We start from the raw sequence: 22,570 nt of genomic DNA, 5'->3' as shown, positions 1-22,570 counted from the left end.
GTAACAATATTTAGAAGTCAGGGTTGGCCTGACAAGTATGTTATGCACATTTCTTTCCTGGAGTTTACCCAGTTTAATTCTTCCAGTTTCAAGCACTTGACTTCTCTGGCTTCATTTTCCTATCTCTCCCCCAATCCAATTACACTACATCCTGAAAATATCTGTTTTCTAAAACAGGCAAGATTGTTACCTCACTCCCCTGTTCTAATGATCATAAAACTGTTGCAGAAGGGGTAGTTAACAGGGACTTCCCTGGCGGTCAAGTAGTTAGGACTCCATGCATCCATGACAGGGGGCATGGGTTCAATCCCTGGTCGGGAAACTAAGATCCTGCATGCCACACGGCACGGTCCAAAACATAACAGTAATAAAAAAATAATAATTTAAAAATAAAATTTAAAAAACTTATTTGTTAAAAAAAAGAAAAAGAGGTAGTTAACAAATAAAATGTACATATACAACAGCCTTTAGAACATCAGGGGGCAGAGATTTAAATATCTTACAAAATTCTCATTTTCCCAGGGTGTGTGCTCTTCCCATAAATTCATAAGCCTGAACAAGAATGCAGAGGGTTTATCAGAGTTCCACTATTTAGGCTTTCTGGGAAGCCATCTGCTCCTTGTTGTGACCAGTAATAATCCATTAATCATTTTTGATAATTTTCTCCCATTTACAGTGGATTTCTGCTCAGGAACATCCCTGTTTCTTGCTGAACACCACCTTCTTCATTCCTCAAATTCAGCTATGTCCTCTTGAATCCAGTGACCATTGTTGCCCTTGGGAATAGCAGAACTGGACAAAAGTGTGCTCTTTGTCACCTCTCAACAATCTACCCTTTAGTATTTTACAAAATGTATTTGACATAGGTCCTGCAACTTCGTAGTATGTGTCGTAGGTGTCCCTGACTTAGTTGTGCTTATTGTTTCCTGGTTTTTACAGACAATACTAATAGCTAACATTACTGTTACAATACCATTTCATACAATCCGCTTAACCACCCAATGAAGTAGGTACTATCATTATGTCCATTTACCACTTGAGGACATTAAACACAGAGAGAGCCACTTGCCCAAAGTCCCATGGCTAGGAAGTAGTAGAGCTGGGGAAGGAAATCTCTATATCATCCATCTCTGGATTTGAAAATAAAGATAGTAATAATATAGACTTAATTAAGGCCTTTTTGTATTTCTGTTTGAGCTTTTTTTTTCCTTTTCCTCTCTTTGATCTCATGTCATGTAAATCTTACTAAGTCGGAATTTGGATAAAAGGCTTTGAAATGGATAAATTTTTTCTTGAAAATAACACCATTAAATAAGGGTCAAGTTTCTTTTCATTGAACATAACATTATTAAAATTGCCAGAACATTTTATTGGGTTGAAGGTGGAGGGAGATTCTCAGCAGCACAATTCTGAATGAAGTTTTGATCACCGATGATTTTTCTTCACTTCCTTTTTAAAGCATGAATTCACTTCCTGTTTAGGCAGTTAGATATTCTCCTTACTTTGCCCCTGTTTTTTACAACATGTAGTATCAAAAGAACCCCCTTTTTACTGCTTATAACAATGTACATCAGGAAAAGTAATATGACCTCATTTCTTTTATGCCAGGATAGGATGATGCTTTCAGTGTGTGTCTTAGTTTGGGTAGCTATAACAAATTGTCATAGACTGGGTGATTTATAAACAACAGAAATTCTTAGCTCTGGAGGCTGGAAAACCCAAGGTCAGGGCACCAGTGGATTCAGTATCTAGGGAGACCTCCTTCTGGTTCAAAAACCGCCATCTTGCTGTATTCACGTGGTAGAAGGGACTAAAGAGCTCTCTGGGGTCTCTCTTTTTAGGGCTCTAATCCCATTCATGAAGTCTTCACCCTCATGACCTAACCACCTCACAGATGCTCCACTTCCAAATATCATCACATTAGGGATTAGGTCCAACGTATGAATGTGGGGGGCACACAAAATTATTACACAGTATAGAGCAGTGTGTAAATAGACTTAAGTTCATTACTGGTAGAGAATATTATTTCCTTGTCCTCTTCTAATGTTGTGCATAAAGGCATTTTATTCACAAGGATAAAGAGGGTAAAGTACATGGTTAGCTGGATCTTAGTTTGAATATACATATACTATGAAACTTTAAATGCTTAGGGCTTAGGGCTCCCTTGGGCTGTGTCATGTCCTGCATATCAAACTTACATGAGAAAGCCAATTAGACACCGGACTGTTAGATTCTTTGATTTTTAGTTCTGAGTCTGCCACAGGCATATGTGTCTCTGAGAAAGTCTTTGAAAAGCCTTGTTTTCACTTCTACCCTTGTAAAATGAGATTTTACAATCTGCTAGGGAAATTCTGAGGATTAAATATCAAATGATAGCAAAGCACTTTGAAAGTACTAAATGGGGTTATTAATAATTTAAGAGAGAAGCAAGCCTTCATCTGAATTGTTGAAAGGAATATGTGGCATATTTATTTCAATCACTTATCATTTCATTGAAATTTCCCCTACCTTGAGCTACACAGAAAACATCTGATTCCCTTAAAAACAGGACTTTAAAATTAGTTCTCTTTTTCTTTTTTGGGGGGGCACGCGGGCCTCTCACTGCTGTGGCCCCTCCCACCGCAGAACACAGGCTCCGGACGCGCAGGCTCAGCGGCCATGGCTCACGGGCCCAGCTGCTCCGCAGCATGCAGGATCCTCCTGGACCGGGGCACGACCCCGCGTCCCCTGCATCGGCAGGCGGACTCTCAACCACTGCACCACCAGGGAAGCCCTAAAATTAGTTCTTTTTTTATAGTTTTTCAAAGTACTGCCACACCAGTTATCTTGTTGGATCCCCACAAAACTCCAGGAGATATAAATAACACATTGTATAGAAATTTTATAGACTACAAGGAATAGAATACCCTACAAATACTTGTTTAAATAAATAGAAGTTTATCATTCTCACTTAAGGAAAAGCCCAGGGGTAAGAAATTCAGGGCAAATGCAGAGACTCAATTGTGTGACCAAAGATCTTAACTCCTGTCTTTTTCCCTCTATGGTCTTTGGTGAATTGACTTGTCACCTCATGTTTACAAAATGGCTGCTATATGACTCCAGGCACCATATTTATTTTTAAGGTAGGAGAGAAGGAAGGAGGGAGTCTGTTAATCATATCTTTTATTTTTTTAAATAAGGAAAACAAAAGCTTTTCTAGAAGCTACTCCAGAGTTCCACTAGAACTGGATCATATGATCCCTGCTAGGGCGAGAGAAGGGAGGGCAGTAAGTGTATGGCTTTCTATGCTCTGTGGCAAGGAAGAAAGGGGCTGAGAACATTTGGGGAACCCAGTGCTAGTGTTGATGAAAAATGACAGGCATTAAAAAGTCAGTTTTTCAAGGTGGCACAGCAGAGGAGATTAAAACAGATCCGAATAGCTCTGCTCAAGTGGCAAAATCTAACAATAAATTGTAAAATCAACTGAAATTCTTTTGGGGGCAATCACACTGAGGACTACTCCAGGTACCCTCACTACATGACCCCAGTGCACTCCCGTAACAGTGCAGCAGCAGAGGAATGGCTTTCTCCCTTGGGCACATGATGAACTTGTCTGTTATTTTTTGAGGAATCATCCTTTATCAGCAATCCAACTCCTTAGCCCGCAGCCTCCTTTTCTTGTTCTCCTCCATTAGCTCAGCAAGGTCACATGGAATAAGTTGGAAAAATTAATCACTTGACAGAGGACTACCATGGGGAAGATAACTTCTGTGGCTTCCTGTCTGAATCAGTCAGAGTGTGGCTGCAAGAAAAGGAGCGGAAAGGATACAGTGTAGGAAATTGGGTGCTTCCGTTAGTGGTGGAGGAATTACTCCCAAACAACGTCATGCAACAAGCCCTCCAAGACAGCTGCAACCTCGGACACGTTCGGAAATGTGGGGCTTCAGGAGTTGACGTTTGGGTTGGTTGACCTCAAAACCCACTGCCACCTACTGCGATCCAGGGATCAAGAAGCTGCAGCCACTGCCCTCCACATCACAGCTGCCTCTCAACACACATGGAGCTAGTGAAGGGATCCAGAAAAATCTCAAAAGCCTCACAATGATGTTAGCCAGTAAGATCCAAAGCAACAGGAAGATGGCACCCGTCTCACGTCCACCTTAAAGACTCTGCATAAGTGCGTCAGATTAAAGAGTTAATCTGTACCCAGAATACCAGCTGTGTGGAAGTTTAGGAAAGGTAGGTTTCAGTATGCCAGTCTCTGCGTAACTCCAAGCACGTGCGGAGGAGTTTGGAACTAAGGCCAATCTACCATATCCGTAACATCCCACCACTCCCAAATATCGACGGAGACAGGAACCAAAGGGCAATAGAAAGGAGTCTCCCATTAGCATCTAACTTTTGGCTGGGACTTGCTCACACTTGATGAATTTAACTTGATTGTAAGTTCCAGTGACAAAGACTTAATTTAGGATAAATTCTACAGGATATCTGATCTGATGTCTGGAATATAAAAGCATTATTCATTGAGGACTCATTTTGTGCCAGCCACTATTATTAGTACTTAGCATGTAATTTATTAAAACCCACAATAACCCTGTATGGCAGGAAATGTTGTTAGCGCCGGTGTTCGGACGAGAAAACTGAGGCACAGAGAGACTACTTGCTAAATGTCATAAAGATGCCAGTGGTAGAGCCACATTGAGCAGAGCCATCTGGCTCCAGAGTCCAGGTTTCTAACAACTATAATGTATTGCTGCTCCATAAAATTAGTTTACATTTAAAGCCATACTGGATACATTTGCCCTTCACAGTCTCCCCTTCGATTAACTATTAACATCCTGCTGGCTCCCTAATCAATTGATCTTGATGATTTTTATTGAAGATCCAAGATGGTACCATTAGAAGAATTCCTGTTCAGCTAATCTTATTTGACACTGATTCCCATCATAAAATTAGACCTACCTTTTGCTTGAGATTCTGAGATTTAAACTCACGCAGAAAGCAATTTATTATTTTCCTAAGAGTTCCCCCAAAGTCAAAAGTGAGGACTACTCGTTTTGCAATTCTCTCTTCTCAGAAAATAGCCCCAATTCTCTGGAGGAGCCCCTAGGGCCAAATATTATAGGACCCTCCCTTTAGGCACATTTGATTGGTCCAAAGTTGTTTATAGGATATTGAACCCTGTAACTAAGAAAAGAGGCTTAGTTCTTCTTAAAGGGCCAAGTTAGGAATTGGGAATTGGGGAAGCATACCATGCAAATGAAGCCAAAAGACCTAAGAGAATGATATCCAGGAAAAAAGAAGCAGCAATGACCAACAGATGGGGAGAAACTGATATAGAGAGAGGAAATTGTGCAAGTGACCAATCTGATTCTAGCTGTGCCCGACACCAAGCTGTATCCCTGCCTTTATTTCATGAAAGTGCCTCAGAGGTCTTCTCAAAAACTTCCAACAACTTCCCCTCTGTTCTAGTTATTCATTCATTGCTGTGTGACAATAAACCATCCAAAACTTAGTGGCCTAAAACAACGTATCATTTATTTTGCTTATAAATCTGCAGTTTGGGCAGAGCTGGGAGGGGACAGTTTGTCTCTGCTCTAGTCAACACCAGTTGAGGTGGCTTGAAGGCTGGGGGCTGGCTCACTTAATCCCAAGTCTGGCAGTCGGTACAGGCTGCCACCTGGACCTCAGTTGGGGCTGGGGTGGAAACACCTTTACAAAATCTCTCTAAGGTGCTACTTGACTTCCTCACAACAATGTAGCTAGATTCCAGGGGCAAGTGTCTGTAGAGAGAAAGAGAGACTTGAGCAGCTATATCACCTTTTATGACTTAACCTTGATATTCAAATAGTCATCACATGGTTCCAGGCCCACCCAGATTCAAGAGGAGTGGCAGCATCATATTGTAAGACCTCGTGAGATGGGATACATTGATGTAGCGACCTTTGGAAAATATAATCTGCCACATCCTCTGTAGAGTGATACCGTGTTACTGTGATGGAATAAATATATGTTTGGTCTTTGTCTGTGGTTCCTGGCACACAGCTCCCAAAACCCTTAGAATCTCTGGAGCCAAAGGGTGTCTCTTGTATGTTAATGAGATGACTGCTGACTGAGGGCCCCTAGATAGCTTTAAGATGGGGTCTGGTGGCCAGAAAGACCAAGGCACTACTTGAGGGTTGGAAATTTCAGTGCCATTGCCTAACCTACAGGAAAGGGACAGGAGCCAATGACTGAGTGATTCCTGAGTTACACCCTTTATAATAAACCAGTAATCGTAAGTAAAGTGTTTTCCTGAGTATTGTTAGCTGTTCTGGCAGATTATCAAACCTGAGGAGGGAGTCATGGGAACCCCCAATTTATAACTGGTTGGTCAGAAGTAAGGTGATCCGGAACTTATCAATACAATTGGTGTCTGAAGTGGGGGCAGTACTACCCTGAGAATGAGCCCTTAATCTATGGGGTCTGTGCTAACGCTGGGTAGTTAGTGTCAGAATTAAAATGAATTGTAGAACACCCAGTTGATGGCTGAAGAGTTGGAGAATTTGTTGGTGCTGGAAGAACACCATGCATTTTATGTCAGAAGTGTTGTAAGTAGAAACAGCTCACAGTTACTTAAAAGTGTTTGCTACTTATAAACAAAAGTGTGTGTAAGATTTAAATAGATAATATATTTGTGTGGTACAAAATTCAAACAAAAATTAATTTGTGTATTTATATCTGTGTAGATAGATAGAAATATAGTGAAAAATGTCACTCCCTCTCCACACCCGAGACCTCCAGGTGACAACATATGCCATCAGTTTCCTGAGCTATTTTTTGCTACTATAAGAAAATGCTGTACATAAATAAAGACCTCCCTTTCAACTATTCTATACATATAGTAGCCCCCTTTCAATACTTTGTCCTTTTAACTTATATTTAGAGATCATTATGTATCTATGTACATTTTCTCAGTCTTTTTTTAACATCTTTATTGAAGTATAATTGCTTAACAGTGTTATGTTCGTTTCTGCTGTATAACAAAGTGAATTAGTTATATGTATATATATATCCCCATGTCTCCTTCTTCTTATACCTCCCTCCCACCCTCCCTATCCCACTCCTCTAGGTGTTCAAAAACCACTGAGCTGATCTCCCTGTGCTCTGTAGATGCTTCCCACTAGCTATCTATTTTACATTTGATAGTGTATATATGTCAATGCTACTCTCTCACTTCATCCCAGCTTACCCTTCCCCCTCCCCATGTCCTCAAGTCCATTCTCTACACCTGCATCTTTATTCCTATCCTGCCCCTAGGTTCACAAGAATCACTTTTTTTTTTTTAAGTTCCCTATATATGTGTTAGCACACAGTATTTGTTCTTCTCTTTCTGACATACTTCACTCGGTATGACAGACTCTAGGTCCATCCACCTCACTACAAGTAACTCAATTTTGCTTCTTTTTGTGGCTGAATAATATTCCATTGTACATATGTGCCACATCTTCTTTATCCATTCATCTGTCAGTGGACACTTAGGTTGCTTCCATGTCCTGGGTATTGTAAATAGTGCTGCTGTAAATAGTGCAACATTGTGGTACATGTCTCTTTTTGAATTATGGTTTTCTCAGGGTATAATGCCCAGTAGTGGGATTGCTGGGTCATATGGTAGTTCTATTTTTAGTTTTTTAAGGAACCTCCATACTGTTCTCCATAGTGGCTATATCAATTTATATTCCTACTAACAGTGCAAGAGGGTTCCCTTTTCTCCACACCCTGTCCAGCATTTATTGTTTGTAGATTCTTTTGATGATGGCCATTCTGACCGGTGTGAGGTGATACCTCATAGTGGTTTTGATTTGCATTTCTCTAATGATTAGTGATGTTGAGCATCCTTTCATGTGATGGTTGGCAATCTGGATATCTTCTTTGGAGAAATGTCTATTTAGGTCGTCTGCCCACTTTTGGATTTGGCTGTTTGGGTTTTTTGATATTGAGCTGCATGAGCTGCTTGTATATTTTGGAGATTAAGCCTTTGTCAGTTGCTTTGTTTGCAAATATTTTCTCCCATTCTGAGGGTTGTCTTTTTGTCTTGTTTATGGTTTCCTTTGCCGTGCAAAAGCTTTTAAGTTTCAGTAGGTCCTATTTGTTTATTTTTATCTTTATTTCCATTACTCTAGGAGGTGGGTCAAAAAAGATCTTGCTGTGATATATGTCAAAAAGTGTTCTTCCTAGGTTTTCCTCTAAGAGTTTTATAGTGTCCAGTATTACATTTAGGTCTTTAATCCATTTTGAGTTTATTTTTGTGTATGGTGTTAGGGAGTGTTCTAATTTCATTCTTTTACATTTTTCATTCTTTGTAGTATAGTGTGAAGTCAGGGAGGCTGATTCCTCCAGCTCCAGTTTTCTTTCTCAAGATTGCTTTGGGTATTCGGGGTCTTTTGTGTTTCCATACAAATTGTAAAATTTTTTGTTCTAGTTCTGTGAAATATGCCACAGGTAGCTTGACAGGGATTGCATTGAATCTGCAGATTGCTATAGGTAGTAGAGTCATTTTCACAATGTTGATTCTTCCAATCCAAGAACATGGTATATCTCTCCATATGTTTGTATTGTCTTTAATTACTTTCATCAGCATCTTATAGTTTTCTGCATACAGATCTTTTGTCTTCTTAGGTAGGCTTATTCCTAGGTATTTTATTCTTTTTGTTGCAATGGTAAATGGGAGTGTTTCCTTAATTTCTTTTTCAGGTCTTTCATCATTACAGTATAGGAACACAAGAGATTTCTGTGCATGAATTTTTATCCTGCTACTTTACCAAATTCATTGATTAGCTCTAGTAGTTTTCTGGTGGCATCTTTAGGATGCTCTATGTACAGTATCATGTCATCTGCAAATGGTGACAGTTTCACTTCTTTTCCGATTTGGATTCCTTTTATTTTTTTCTTCTCTGATTGCTGTGGCTAAAACTTCCAAAACTACATTGAATAATAGAGGTGAGGGTGAAAAACCTTGTCTCATTCCTGATATTAGTGGAAATGGTTTCAGTTTTTCACCATTGAGAACGATGTTGGCTGAGGGTTTGTCATATATGGCCTTTATTAAGTTGCGGTAGCTTCCCTCTATGCCCACTTTCTGGAGAGCTTTTATCATAAATGGGTGTTGATTTTGTAGAAAAGTTTTTCTGCATTTATTGAGATTATCATATGGTTTTTATCCTTCAGTTTGATAATATGGTGTATCACATTGATTGATTTGTGTATAGTGAAGAATCCTTGCATTCCTGTGATAAACCCCACTTGATCATGGTGTATGATCCTTTTAATATGCTGTTGGATTCTGTTTGCTAGTATTTTGTTGAGGATTTTTGCATCTATGTTCATCGGTGATATTGGCCTGTAGTTTTCTTTTTTTGTGACATCTTTGTCTGGTACTTGTATCAGGGTGATGGTGGCCTCGTAGAATGAGTTTGGGAATGTTCCTCCCTCTGCTATATTTTGGAAGAATTTGAGAAGGTTAGGTATTAGTTGTACTCTAAATGTTGGACAGAATTCGCCCATGAAGCCATCTGGTCCTGGGCTTTGGTTTGTTGGAAGATTTTTAATCACAGTCTCACTTTCAGTGCTTGTGACTGGTCTGTTCATATTTTCTATTTCTTCCTGGTTAGTCTCAGAAGGTTGTACTTTTCTAAGAATTTGTCCATTTCTTCCAGGTTGTCCATTTTATTGGCATACAGTTGCTTGTAGTAGCCTCTCATGATCCTTTGTATTTCTGCAGTATCAGTTGTTACTTCTCCTTTTTCTTTTCTACTTCTGTTGATTTGAGACTTCTTCCTTTTTTTCTTGATGAGTCTGGCTAATGGTTCATCAATTTTGTTTATCTTCTCAAAGAACCAGCTTTAACTTTTATTTATATTTGCTATTGTTTCCTTCATTTCTTTTTCATTTATTTCTGATCTGATCATTATGATTTTCCCTCCTGCTAACTTTGGTTTTTTTTGTTCTTCTTTCTCTAATTGCTTTAGGTGTAAGATTAGGTTGTTTATTTGAGATTTTTCTTGTTTCTTTAGGTAGGACTGTATTGCTGTAAACTTCTATCTTAGAAGTGCTTTTGCTGCATCCCATAGGTTTTGGGTCATTGTGTTTTCATTGTTATTTGTTTGTAGGTATTTTTTGATTTCCTCTTTGATTTCTTCAGTGATCTCTTGGTTATTTAGTAGTGTATTGTTTAGCCTCCATGTGTTTGCATTTTTTACACATTTTTTCCTGTAATTGATATCTAGTCTCATAGTGTTGTGCTAAGAAAATGTACTTGATACGATTTCAATTGTATTAAATTTACCAAGGCTTGATTTGTGACCTTATATATGACCTATCCTGGAGAATGTTCCATGAGCACTTGAGAAGAAAGTGCTGTTTTTGTCTTCTGCTGTTTTTGGATGGAATGTCCTATAAATATCAATTAAGTCTATCTGGTCTAATGTGTGTTTTAAAGCTTATGTTTCCATATTTATTTTCATTTTGCATGATCTGTCCTTGGTGAAAGTGGGGTGTTAAAGTCCCCTACTATTATTGTTACTGTCAATTTCCCCTTTTATGGCTGTTAGCATTTGCCTTATGTATTGAGATGCTCCTATTTTGGGTGCACAAATATTTACAATTTTTGTATCTTCTTCTTGGATTGATCCCTTGATCACTATGTAGTGTCCTTCTTTTTCTCTTGTAATAGTCTTTATTTTAAAGTCTATATTGTCTGATATAAGCATTGCTACACCAGCTTTCTTTTGATTTCCATTTGCATGGAATATCTTTTTCCATCCCCTCATTTTCAGTCTGTATGTGTCCCTAGGTCTGAAGTGGGTCTCTTGTAGACAGCATATATACGGGTTTTGTTTTTGTATCCATTCAGCCAGTCTGCATCTTTTGGTGGAAGCCTTTAATCCATTTACATTTAAGGTAATTATTGATATGTATGTTTCTATTCCCATTTTCTTAGTTGTTTTGGGTTTGTTATTGTAGGTCATTTCATTCTCTTGTGTTTCCCACCTAGAGAAGTTCCTTTAGCATTTGTTGATTTGAGGAAGAGAGGAACCAAACCAATAAACAAATCCACCAATGATAATAAGCACTAAATACTAAGCTAAGATAAACATAAAACCAGAAACAAATTAGATGCAGAAAGCAAACCCCAAGTCTGCAGTTGCTCCCAAAGTCCACCACCTCAATTTTGGGAACTTTTGTTGTTTATTCAGGTATTCTTAAAATGCATGTTTTATCAAGTTGATTGTGGGGATTTAATCTGCTGCTCCTGATGCTGCATGGAGAAATTTCCCTTTCTCTTCTTTGTTTGTACAGCTCCTGGGGTTCAGCTATGGTTTTGTCCCCGCCTCTGCATGTAGGCCACCTTCAGGCATCTATTCCCCACCCAGACAGGAGCAGGTTAAAGCAGTGGCTGATTAGGGCTCTCCTGCCCACTGAGGCTGGGGAAGGGGAGGGGTACGGTAGTCATGATTGGAATGCGGGGCAAGCCTGAGGAGGCAGAGGCTGGCACGATGTTGCAACAGCCTGAGGAACGCCATGTGTTCTCCTAGGGAAGCTGGACCTGGATCATGGGACCCTGGCAGTGGCATGCTGCACAGGCTCCCAGGGGTGTGTGGATAGTGCCCTGTGCTTGCACACAGGATTCTTGGTGGCAGCAGCCTTAGTGGTTCATGCCCGTCTCTGGGGTCTGAGCTGATAACCACGGCTGGTGCCTGTCCCTAAAGCTCGCTTAGGCGGTGCTCTGACTTCTGTGGGCACAATGGGAAGGAATCCCCTCTCCTTGTGAGCCCCGAAACAAAGGTCTCCTGCCTCTCTAGCAGGTCCAGACTTTTTCCCAGACTCCCTCCTGGCAAGCTGTGGTGCTCCAGCCCCCCTCAGGCTGTCTTCACACAGCCAACCCCTGTCCTCTCCCTGGGGTTTGACCTCCAAAGCCCAAGCCTAAGCTCCCAGCCCCCACCCATCCTGGTGGGTGAGCAGACAAGCCTCTCAGGTTGGTGAGTGCTGGTCAGCACCGATCTTTCGTGTGGGAATCTGTCCACTTTTCCCTCCGCACCTCTGTTGCTACGCTCTCCTCCATGTCTCCGAAGCTTCCCCTCTGCCCACCCCACGTCCCCGCCAGTGAAGGGGCTTCCTAGTGTGTGGAAATGTTTCCTCCTTCACAGCTCCCTCCCCGAGGTGCAGGTCTCATCCCTATTCTTTTGTCTCTGTTTTTTCTTTTTTTTTTTTTGCCCTACCCAGGTATGTGAGGAGTTTTTTGCCTTTTGGGAAGTCTGAGGTCTTCTGCCAGCGTTCAGTAGGTGTTCTGTAGGAGTTGTTCACATGTAGATTTATTTTTAATGTATTTATGGGGAGGAAGATGATCTCCACATCTTATTCCTCCACCATCTCGAAGGTGTCCCCCTTCTCAGTCTTTTTAAGGCTGCTTAGTATTCCAATGTAGGAATGTAGTATAATTTATCCAGCCCCTGATCTATTAATAAACATTTAAGATTGTTTCCAATAAAGCTATTAAGAGCAACTCTACAATAAACTTCTACATCTGTCTAAACCATTAGCCAGATTTATCAAGAAAAAAAGGGAGAAGATTCAAATCAATAGAATTAGAAATGAAAAAGGAGAAGTAACAACTGACACTACAGAAATACAAAGGATAATGAGAGATTACTACAAGCAACTCTATGCCAATAAAATGGACAACCTGGAAGAAATGGACAAATACTTAGAAATGCACAACCTTCTGACTGAACCAGGATGAAATAGAAAATATGAACAGAACAATCACAAGCACTGAAATTGAAACTGTGATTAAAAGTCTTCCAACAAACAAAAGCCCAGGACCAGATGGCTTCACAGGCAAATTCTGTCAAACATTTAGAGAAGAGCTAACACCTATCCTTCTCAAATTCTTCCAAAATATAGCAGAGGGAGGAACACTCCCAAACTCATTCTATGAGGCCACCATCACTCTGATACCAAAACCAGACAAAGATGTCAGAAAAAAAGAAAACTACAGGCCAATATCACTGATGAACATAGATGCAAAAATCCTCAACAAAATACTAGCAAACAGAATCCAACAACACATCAAAAGGATCATACACTGTGATCAAGTGGGGTGTATCACAGGAATGCAAGGATTCTTCACTGTACGCAAATCAATCAACGTGATACACCATATTAACAAATTGAAGGAGAAAAACCATATGATCATCTCAATAGATGCAGAGAAAGCTTTCGACAAAATTCAACACCCATTTATGATAATAACCCTCCAGAAAGTAGGAATACAGGGAACTTTCCTCAACATAATAAAGGCCATATATGACAAACCCACAGCCAACATTGTCCTCAACGTTGAAAAACTGAAAACATTTCCACTAAGATCAGGAGCAAGACAAGGTTGCCCACTCTCACCACTCTTATTCAACATAGTTTTGGAAGTTTTAGCCACAGCAATCAGAGAAGAAAAGGAAATAAAAGGAATCCAAATTGGAAAAGAAGAAGTAAAGCTGTCACTGTTTGCAGATGACATGATACTATACATAGAGAATCCTAAAGATGCTACCAGAAAACTACTAGAGCCAATCAATGAATTTGGTAAAGTAGCAGGATACAAAATTAATGCACAGAAATCTCTGGCATTCCTATACACTAATGATGAAAAATCTGCAAGTTAAATTAAGAAAACACTCCCATTTACCACTGCAACAAAAAGAATAAAATATCTAGGAATAAACCTACCTAAGAAGACAAAAGAACTGTATGCAGAAAATTATAAGACACGGATGAAAGAAATTAGAGATGATAGAAATAGATGGAGAGATACACCATGTTCTTGGATTGGAAGAATCAACATTGTGAAAATGACTCTACTACCCAAAGCAATCTACAGATTCAATGCAATCCCTATCCAACTACCACTGGTATTTTTCACAGAACTAGAACAAAATATTTTACAATTTGTATGGAAACACAAAAGACCCCAAATAGCCAAAGCAATCTTGAGAAAGAAAAACGGAGCTGGAGGATTCAGCATCCCTGATCTCAGACTATTTTATTCCCCCAAATACTGTCTAAATATACATGTCCTCAAGCAGTATATGAGAGTGCCCTTAACAACTAGCCAATGATGAACTGTATCCTTTCTTTAAAAAAAACTCTTCGTAATTCATTGGTCTTTTTTCTTCTAGTCATCCATCCATTAATTCATTCATTCAAAAAAAATTTAGTGACGGTCCGCTCTGTGCTAAGCACTGTTCTGAGTGATAGCGATAAAGTTCCTGCTCTCACAGAGGGCTAGGGTGTGAATAAGGTCAGAAATGCATCCAGAACCAGATGGCATGAGGCTTTCTGCACCATGGCGTGTAAGGCCTTTGGATTTCATTTTTAAATGTAAGGAAAGCCATAAAGAAAATTCAGGTAGAGCAATGACATGATCTTGTTTACATTTTTAAAGGATCATTCTACTGCTGGTAGTGAATAGCACATAGGCAGACAAGAGAGGCATCCATTAGCCTAAACTGCTATGCTTTTGGGCCCAGAAATTGGTAAGTGGTTTGTACAGGGGAGGTGGGGTACAGGTGGTGAGAGGTGGACTCTAGATTATTATTTGTAAAAGTGTTTTTTTTTTTACATAATATGTTTATTAGCTTCTTATTTGTTATTTTGTTGGAGATATATTCCTGGTTGTCATTTAACTTTTAAATTTGTATACAGTTTTTGATGTACAGATACTTAACAATTCCATGTATCAAATCAATTATTTTAATGCTTCATAATCCTCTCTTGCCCTGAAATTTTCTTTTTTTCTGGTTTATGAAACTTGATATTAAAACTCTAATTCTTTTTATCACAGTTTTTTCTGAAGCCTAAAAAGCTCATGACAAAAGAAAGTGCATGGCAGGTGCTTCTACATTCCAAAGTGGGATGCCTAAACTTCAGTGACTCAGCAGCACTGCAAAGAAATGACAAACACCAGTGTGTGGCCCCTAGCCAACTATAGAGAAAGGCCTACAAGGACAGACGACGAAAAAGCCAAGGGAGGGTAGCTTTCTTTAGAGAGAGTTGTCAGTGTGGGTCCCACACCTAGTCTGAAGGGAGAAACTGGGGACTCTTCCCTTTCACCACAATCCCAGTTGGGGGCTTCTAGGAGGCCACTGTGAGAGCCTGGTGCATAGTTCCCTGGTATTTGGGAACACAGTGGACCAGAGTAAGACTCAGGTCACTTACCAGTAGTGATCCATGGCCTCAGAAGGCTGTGTTTGGGATGTTATTACAAACAAAAGGGCTTATTTCTTAGGAGCCGATGCAGACAGGCACGGTCGTACAGAGGTGTTTAAAAGGGACCTTTGACAGTGACCAATCGTCCTGATTTGTCCAGGCCTGTCGAAGTCTTAGCACTGAAAGTCTCATATCCTGGGAAAGCCCTCAGTCCCAGGCAAACCAGGGTGGCTGGTCACCTTACACATTGCCCAAGAGTTATGAAAAAAGAGGCAAAACAGCCCTCAGGAGAGGCTAAGGTGGGAGGCAAGAACCAGGCCAGGAGGAACTCTGCCCCTCAGGGGATCTGCAGTGGAATGGATCCAGCAGGGGCCTGTTAGGGTAACCACCCCCCACCCCAAAAACTTTTGCATAATAAGAATCCAACTTTAAACATCTGTGACAGCCAGGGGGAGCGAATATCAGAGGACCTCTGCCTGTCAGAACTTTCTGCCCCTTACCACTACTCCTTCTATGACTGAATGTGACTAGAGTGACTTATTACCTAAAAATGGTTGAATAAATGATGGGACCTATCTGCCTAGGGCAGCTCTCAAGTACACAGGAGAAAAAGGGGCTGATGTGGCAGGTTTCCCAGGATGGCAGTGAGAAAGTATGCAAAGTATCCAACGTCACAGTCACAGTGAGTCACAGGGAGATGGGGGTCTCACTGGATTCTTCCCCACCCAGAAGCCAGTTTTGCAAGGGTGCATTTGTCAAGTTCTAGATCTTCTTTTCTACGTTTGTATATTAAGCTCTGTTTAGAGCTATATTTGATGCCTTGTTGATTCTTATGGAAATGTGCTATTTCAATTATTGGAATTTTATTGTATGTAGTCGCATGTTTAGGCTTCAAGAAAAGCTTTGGAAAAATCTTACAAATTCTCAATACTCAGCCCATTGGGATTTTACCTGAGATTGTATTAAAATACATTAATCTTATGAGAACTGACATTTTATTTATTTTTTAAAAATATTTATTTGGCTGTACTGGGTCTTAGTTGCAGCACGCAGGATGTTCGTTGCTGCGTGTGGGATCTTCGTTGTGGCATGTGGGATCTAGTTCCCTGACTGGGGATTGAACCCTGGTCCCCTGCATTGGGAGAGTGGCATCTTAACCACTGGACCACCAGGGAAGTCCCCGACGAGACCCGACATTTTAAAAAGCACGGTCTTTCCAAACTGTCCAGATTTAAATGATAGCTTTACCACTTGCAAGTTATGTGGCCACCGGCAAGCTAGTCTCAAGGCTCAGTTTCCTCATTTATAAAATAAGGCTAATAATCATACCTACTTCAGAGAGTTGTGGTGAGAGTTAAAATGAGTTAATAAATGTAAAATGCTTAGAAGAGTGTCTAACATGTAGTTAATGGTACATATTTGCTATATTATTATTGTTGTTATTATTATTATCATCATCACCATCATCATCACCAATATCATCATCATCCAGAGACAAAGTATGTATGGTTGCTTTATACATGGTCAACTTAGCTAAGCTGGAACTATGCTTCACTTTCCTCTCCTGTATGGTTCTGTTAGCGTTGGCCAAGAGAAATGTGTACAAGATTTGAAGAGAAGAAATGAAGCAGCATCTGGACCTATGGCTCTACCAGTTAATGCCGGACCTCCTCCTCCAGCTCTCAGAATCACCTTCATGTGCCAGGTTCACATTGAGGTTGGAGGTGATAAGAAGAAGAAATGCAATTTCCAGTCTTTCCCTGCTCTCCCCCACTTAAGACCATCTTTCTTTCCCATTTGCCAGCTCTGCTGACATGAGGCCAGCACCAGATGCAGAAACAACTGCTGTACATTGATTTCTCAACTAGTTCCCACAGTTGTGTAAGGTCCAATCCTTGAATAAATCCCTGACTTTCATCACTCGTAATGGTTCTGCTTCATTGACAGAACCCTGACTGGTAAAATGCCTCTCCATTTATTCAATTTTTTCTTTATACCTCTCAGTAAAATATTGTAGTTTTCTGTCATGTATGCTTTACACATTTCTTGATAGGCTTATTCTTAGCTATTTTATGTCTTTTGTTGACATTGAGAATGGGATCCTTTGTTTCCATATTGTGTCTTCTAATAGGTAAACTTAGAGAAATTAATGTTTTGTATATTTTATATGATATCTGGGCACTGTAGCAAACTCTTATCAGTTCTAGAAGTTTTTTCAGATACTCTTTACACCACTTAGGAAAGGAGAAAGTACTGGAAGTACTATATCTATGCCCTTCACCCTTAGGCATATTTCAGCCTGTTCCACCATAACTCCTTTATGTTCCTTTTCCATTTTTCCTTCTTTTTCACCCTGGCAGGAAGTGTTTCTCCCTCCTCCGTTCTTCAGCAAAAATCTCAAGCTTTTTTCAGTTGTTCTTTGGAAAATGTTTATAAAACTCTCCCATGATATTCCCCTGCTGAGAAATAAAAAGCAACTACCCTCCAGACTCCCAATTTCTCCCAGTTTTACCCAGCCCTTGGAATGGATTATCCAGTTCAGCCCACATTAAAAAGCCCTTAGTGTTTCTTTTCAGCCAGTGATAATCAGATCAAATTGCAGACTTGAAATGTAAATGACCCTGAATCTGAATGAACTCACCCCTGGTGAAATTTCAGCCCCACAGAAAATTGGGTCTGCTTCAGTCGGAAGATCCAGTACTGAGCCGAAAGAAGACAAGAAGGCTAAAAAAGGGGACAAAGATTAAATAAGCAAATCATAAACACTTAAGAAAAAGAATAATTTTCCTCAGTCCATGAGCCTATTAAAAATTCAGTTCTTAATGACTGGAACACAACAGCACTGCTTACATAAAAAGGGCTATTCTTCATACACAGCTCCTCTTAGCTGAATCACTGAATCACACAACACAAATCATACTGTAAAATGTTGTAAGTTAAAAAAAAAAGAAAAGAATAAATGGTTTTGCTGAATTAAAGTACTGTGCTTCCTTTAAAAGAGATGGAAGCAAAAACCTTTCTATTCACTGGGACCATGGGCCAAATCAGGCCCAATACTTTTTATTGTATGGGTTGCAGGCTAGAAATGGTTTTTCTTTTATATTTTTAAATTGTTGAAAAAGAAAAAAATCAAATGAAGAATCATATTTTATGACATATGAAAATTATATGAAATTCAAATTTCAATGTTATTAAAAGATAAACCGATTCATATTAAACATTTTAAGAGTTTATTCGAACAAAAATTGATTCAAATGGGGCACTGCCAAACCAGAAGTGGTAAGGACAGCTCTGCTGACAGGAGCTCAGGAAAGACTTTTATAGAAAAGAACGTGGAAGCAAAGAAAGGAAATTATTGATGGGTACAGCTTAAAGCCTAGTTGGCTGTTTGCGATTGGTTGGCCTTAGGTTTCAATTTTGTACATTTGTGGTATTTATAGGCTTAGATTTGGGTTTGCTTGTGTAGGCAGTCACAGCATTAGGGCTACCTCAGCCTAATGGCTTCCTTGCTTAATTAATTTAACAGTGTTCATAATACAATTTCATTCAACACAGCCACACTCATTTATTTACATGTTGTCTATGGCTAGTTTCACGTTACAACCGGAGTTGAGTTGTTGCAACAGAGTATGGCCTAAAATGCTTACTAACTGGTCCTTTACAGACAAAGTTTGCTGACCCCTGGGTAGACTAGTTTCAAAACCTTGGCACTATTGATATTTTGGACCACTCCCTAACCACCCTTCCATCCCTTAAGAAAAAACATCTCCAGACATTGCCAAATATCCCCTACAGGGCAAAAATCCCTCCTGGTTGAGAACTGTCACAGACCAAGCCCACTGGGGACTGAGGTGGGGGGAATAAGATGGAATCTAGAGGATAAAATCTTACACCTAAGTTATGGATTAGCATCCCCAGCACAGAACCACTGCGCCCCATACCCCAAATTGGCAGACCATGTGCAGAAGCACTGCCCACAACACTGCAGTTCAAGGTGGCCACTGCATGCTGTGTGCAGAGATGCTGTGCCCAATACTTCAGTCTGGAGCACTGTGAGCAACATGACTGCAAGGACCCATAGGAACTCCATCCATCCCTCCCTCCGTAGCAGAGAACCCTATAAAGAAGCCCTGCCAACATGTACTCTAGGGAACACGTACTCTAGAGTCAAGCTCGCACCTCTCCATTCTTTGATCAAAGGATAAAGCTTTCCTTTGCTTCTGAATGGAGCTTGATCTCATTCTATTTACTTGATTGACACTGGGCAGAAGAATGCTTCTTGGGGGCCGACCCAGACTCAGACAGGTCGGTAACAGAACCACTGCTGTAAATGATGAAAACACCCCCCCCACCCCAGTAATTTTCACAAGGCTATAAGGATGATTCAGGTTGCTAAAGACAAAAAGGGGGAAGGGAAGGGAAGGGAAAGAAAAAGGAAAATATTACTTTATCTCTTGCTGAGTTTTTTGAATACTATTTTTAACTTTAAAACTCCCCAAGCAAAAAATGTATAATAGTGTTTAAAAATACAACTCACATGGACTCTAGGTATGCAGAGATTGTAAAGTTACTTTTGGTTCTCAAGACATCAGCCTTCCTCTCAGCAGCCCCATTAATATAATGTAGCACCTCCTACTTTCAAAGACTTCTTACATGTTAATTTTCTGATAAACTTTCAGTTGTATGTGAAAGTTGCTACACATTTATTTTGCTACAGGCCCTGGGCCTTATTTCTTTAGGTTCCAGAAAGTTCTATTATGAAAGAGAATTTCCCCAGTCCCTTCAGTGAGAATTCACTCTGTGGAGAGTCTCTTCTCTCAGATTCTTTTTGGTTTAACTTTGTTGAAACTTTCCTGACTTCAGCTAACCCTTGCTGTGACCTCAAAGACCAGCTTCCCACCTGTCTCTTGGGGTCCCAGATTGAGTTTAGCCTGGCATTTCTGGAAATTGTGCAGTGGGCTCAGTAGCAGCCTGTTTCCCTGAGGACTAAGAGCCTCCTGAGGGAGAACTCATGCTGAGGGAAGTAGATGCCAGACACAGGGGGCTTAGCCAGGAACACCTGAAGGGAGAGAAGACTGTGAACACAGTGAGTCATCTGCCATGCACATTTGTCTCTGGGTCCAGTCCCCACTTGACTGGGAGGGACTCATGTCCCTAAAATAAACTCAGAAGAGCTACCACCCTAAACCATCATAAGACACTGGGCACTTGTCTATCTAAATAACAAATTTTGACACCTAAAAAGGGTTAAATTTTCTACTTTAATTTTCAAAAAGCTAAAAACATAATTCTTATACCAATATAGTGAGCATGTGTCAAATAATTTTTTAATTCCGTAATGAAGGAACTAACATCTGTTTTGAAAAGCTGGTTCAAAATAGAACATGAGAGACTAATACAATAGATCCTCATTACTCGCAGATTCCATATTTGCATATCTACTCACTAAAATTTATTTGTAATCCCAAAATCAAGCCTTGCAGCACTTTCGTGGTCATTTGTGGAGTGTTCAAGGCCACACAGAGGTCATGTGCAGAGAGGCAAAAAATTTGAGTCTCCCAACATATAAGCTCCCAGCCAAGGTCAAATAACTGCATGCTCTGCCTTCTTGTTTCAGCTCTCATACTGTAAATAAGTGTCCTTTTTGAGGTCTATTTATTGCCACTTTTTTTGCATTTTTCTTGGTGATTTTACTGTTCAAAATAAGTCCTACATGCAGTGTTGGGATTCTATCTATCGCTTCTAAGCTCAAGAAAGCTGTGATATGCCTCACAGAGAAACTCCGTTACATAAGCTTCGTTCAAGCACGAATTATGGTGCTGCTGGCTGTGAGCTCAATGTTAATGAATCAACAGCATATACCAAATAAGTTGCCCTTTAAGCAGAAACACATATAAATCAAGGTTAAATACTGATTAAAATGTGACCAGAAGCTCGAAGGAACCTAACCCTGTACTCCCTCTAGGAGCAATGGTTCAGTATTCACTAATTCAGAGTTCAGAGTGACCTTATAGAACATAACTACCACAAACAATGAACATCAATTGTATATATATTCAGAGGAAAAAAAAGAATGCTGGAATAAATTTCAAAGTTAGATTTTAAAAAATGGTCAGTGACTACTAGGACAATAAAACTTTTGTACTAGACAGAAATCATTGGCAGTTTATCAATCTTCTGTAAGTTAACATCCAACTTTACATAGTCTAAGAAAATCAATAGTAAATAGAAAGTCAAACAAAGTTATAGTCCCCTGGAGCAACAGCTGACCCTTAATCAGGCTTGGTAGACAATGCTCTAGAGTACAGGCTTCCTCAGCCTTGGCACTACTGGCACTTTGGGCTGCATAATTTGGATAACTGTCATGGGGGGGTTATTCTGTGGTCTGCTTAATGTTCTGCAGAATCTCTGCCTCTTCCTACTGGACACCAGTAGCACCTTCCCTCCCAGTCATAACAATTAAAAGTGTTTCCAGATATTGCCAAATAACCCTGGGGGACAAAATTGCCCATGGTTGAGAATCACTTGTCTAGTATGATTTTGAATAAAGCACACAGTTACCTGTTGCCTTTTCTTCTGTTTTAGATTTTTTTCTTAATATATTCATAAAAAGAGGGAGAAAAATATACTTTTCCCCCTGTAACACACAGGTTTGAAACTTTAAAACATGTACCATAATTTGTAGTTATGTATATAATACTTCACTAGTTATATTCTGTCTCACCCATGGTGGTAAATGAAGCACAGTGCCAGGAACACAGAAGACATTCAATAAACATTTCCAGTAGGAAGTCATGAAGTTTGAAGGTTCCAGGATCTAAGCTTGGTGTGAAGTATAGTATTTGGGGATGGAGAGGACAGGTACCTTAGGAGAGACAGTCTTACTGAAGCTGAATTATAGTTGCCCATAGGAGGTATCTGCCTGCCATCTCCCAGAAGCACTGGAGGGCTGCAATCTGAAAGGGATGAGACCCTGAATGAGCAGGAAAGGAGAGATCTAGTGGAAATTTAACTTCATTTATAGAACAAGCTGCTAAGGCCTGGGGGATTAGGTGATACTGACATCAGCCAGTGATACTGTCCCAAGGATGGCTCTATGAAAGTCATATGGTCTTCCAGAGATCAGAATTTGGAGATGGAATGGGTACAATTCCTGGCTCCTCCACTGATTAACTGAACCTCTCAGAGCTTGATTTCTCCAACTATAAAATGGAAATAATAATAGTGCTGCTATGAACTGAAATGCTGTCTTTCAAAATTCATATATTGAAACCCTAATGCCCAGTGTGATTGTCTTAGAAGATGGGGCCTTTGGGAGATAATTAGGTTAGATGAGGTCATAAGG

General features: G+C 40.0%; 1 protein-coding gene across 7 annotated transcripts in view; it reads right to left on the bottom strand.

Moving 5' to 3' along the window:
- The window catches only part of SLC9A9 (solute carrier family 9 member A9), a 658,568-nt gene that overhangs the window by 554,029 nt on the left and 81,969 nt on the right, over positions 1-22,570 (bottom strand). For 5 of the 7 annotated variants that reach the window (XM_060149673.1, XM_060149670.1, XM_060149672.1 and 2 more), the window contains one exon: positions 17,867-17,949. The exons of 1 other annotated variant lie outside the window; for it this stretch is intronic. The gene's annotated coding sequence lies outside the window, so the exon portion shown is untranslated. Of the gene's footprint in view, positions 1-17,866; positions 17,950-20,125; positions 20,189-22,570 lie in introns of those variants that run through there. One more of the 7 variants, XM_060149677.1, reaches the window with a different exon arrangement.

Source organism: Lagenorhynchus albirostris, chromosome 5 (assembly GCF_949774975.1).
Source record: "Lagenorhynchus albirostris chromosome 5, mLagAlb1.1, whole genome shotgun sequence".
In the NCBI taxonomy this organism is placed as follows: domain Eukaryota; kingdom Metazoa; phylum Chordata; class Mammalia; order Artiodactyla; family Delphinidae; genus Lagenorhynchus; species Lagenorhynchus albirostris.
The sequence above is the reverse complement of the archived record's forward strand: the minus strand, read 5'-3'. Positions and strand labels throughout refer to the sequence as shown.